Source organism: Schistocerca nitens, chromosome 4 (genome assembly GCF_023898315.1).
Source record: "Schistocerca nitens isolate TAMUIC-IGC-003100 chromosome 4, iqSchNite1.1, whole genome shotgun sequence".
Classification (NCBI taxonomy): Eukaryota; Metazoa; Arthropoda; class Insecta; order Orthoptera; family Acrididae; genus Schistocerca; species Schistocerca nitens.
The window spans coordinates 825,978,598-825,981,072 of NC_064617.1; positions in this window are offsets into that span (position 1 = coordinate 825,978,598).

Below are 2,475 nucleotides of genomic sequence, written 5' to 3' on the forward strand. Positions count from 1 at the left end.
TGTTTAGTTCTGCAATGTAATGCGGAGGGTTGTTCCTGAGTTGGGTTTCATGCTACTGGAAAGACAGCACATGCATAAGCACAGTTAACCAGCGCTTCTCTCTGATAACCTCTCAGTCCCTCGCACTTCTTTACTCTCAACATTCATAAGAGGAGGTTGTATACGTCTTCTGCTACTTCCCTTGCAGGAAAGATAAATGCTACGTAACAATGATCGCCTTAGGGTTTACACCTGCAACCCGCAGTACGCCAGACAGCGACACTACCCGCTACACACAATGCACACACCACAGCTCGAGCTAAAATCTTCCTTTATTTAAAACGTCTTTTCTACTACTGTCAGCATCACATCTCTAATTAAGATAAAAGTAACATCAGATAATTCTCGCCGAGAGACAGCGCTAGTGCAATGGACGTTGCCGTCGTCCCTTTCTTTTTTCAGGTAATGCTTATAAAATGCCAGACATTCTGTAACATTACTTAGACTGGAAGATAATTATAAAACATAATTTAATAGGACATGGTTGCACGTACATAAAATTAGATTGTCTAATGGCAGAAATGAGTCCATGTGGAGTTCACCTAACTACGACAGTTAGTACTCAGTAAATCTGCCCTACAATCATATGTACACACAAGCATACAAAACTTCAGTATTAAGTACATCTTGCATGAACGTGCCATCCTTAGAGCTAACGTGCCAAATTCCATCCAGTTGGCGCGTTTGATTGTCAGAATCCCGAGACGGTTGGAGAGACCTGCCTGAATGCTCCCAACGGTCTCAACTGGGGAGAGGTACGGTGACCTTGCTGGCGAAGGTATGGTTTGGCAAGCGCGGAGACAACTGGTGGAAACACTCCCTGTGTGCAGGTGGGCATTATCTTGTTGAAATGTAAGTCCAGGATAGTTTGTCATGAAGGCCAGGGGCCTAGAATATCGTCGACGTACCGCTGTGCAGTAAGAGTGCCGTGAATGACAAAAAATTGGGTCCTGCTATGAAGTGAAGCGGCTCGCCCACATACTTCGGATAGTCCGATCGCATGGCGGGAGACAGTCACTTTGTTATCCCACTCCTTTCCCGGGCGTCTTCAGACCTGCCGTGTCTCCCCGTCGGGGCTGATTTCGTACCGGGACTTACCACTGAAGACAATCCTACTCCTGTCGATGAGATTCCAGGCCGAAGACGTGTCTGCACACGCCCGAGAAGCGATGGGGTACAAACCTGAGTGTCGCCCGCCATATGACGCTACATCCAGGAGTGATAGTCGGGGGTGCCATTTCTTTTAAGGACGCCTTTGATTGTCTTCCGCGGCACTCTTACAGAGCAGTGGTAGTCGACGATATTCAAGCCCCTTTTTGTTGCCCTTCATGCCAAGCCATACTGGGCTTAATTGCAGCACGATAATGCCCGCACACTTGTCTTCGTGCTTGCCGAACCACAGGTTGGGCAGCAGAGTCGCCCGATTTCCCCCCAACTGAGAACATTTGGAACATTATGGGCACGGCCTGCCAACGACCAAGGCATTTTGACGACCTGGCGCGCCAATTGGACAGAATTTGGCACGATACCCCTAAGGAGAATATCCAGCAACTATATCAATCAATTCCAAGCTGAATAATTTGTCAGAATTGGACCAACGCGATATTGACCTGCTTAGTTTGAGAAGCTCTTTCACTTGAATAAATCATAAATTTTTCCTGAAACTGTAATCAGTTGTTTGCCTGCACATGTACAACACATCTACTGATTTCCATCTCATTAGGATTGATTCTGATAGTCGGTCATTCTCTCTCTATTTTTTTTTTCGTTCCTCGTTATTTGCTTATTCTCAGACAGTTTAAAAATTTGTACACAATTTGTATATGGTTCACTAAAATAGTTATTTAATTATGTGGTACTGTTTTATTTTACTTCGTTTTACTTTATTTTTGGATTAGGAGATGATGGATATGGAAATGCCGTGTGGCTAGGGCCTCCCGTCGGGTAGACCGTTCGCCTGGTGTAAGTCTTTCGAGTTGACGCCACTTCGGCGACTTGCGTGTCGATGGGGATGAAATGACTATAAGGACGACACATCACCCAGTCCCTGAGCGGAGAAAATGTCCGATCCAACCGGGAATCGAACCCGGGCCGCTAGGTATGACATTCCGTCGCGCTGACCACTCACCTACCAGGGATGATACGATAATGAAGTGTCATCAAAACTAGTGTGACTGTTTCCAACTCAGACTTTCATAATAAGTACATTTAAAAATTGAAAGAGTTATGCAATCACTCGTGACAATATTTCATCTAATATTAATACTGAGAGGTGTTGTAACATACTGCTGGATGTTATAGGTTTTGTGTAACTTCAGAGTTAAACATTTATAAAGAAGGGGTACTTCGAAAAATTAGTGTGACAAGCAGCGATAGTGCCGACGAGCGCAGCAGGCACGGCTTGAGAAGGTCCGATCTATATATAGAGCCTTGCCG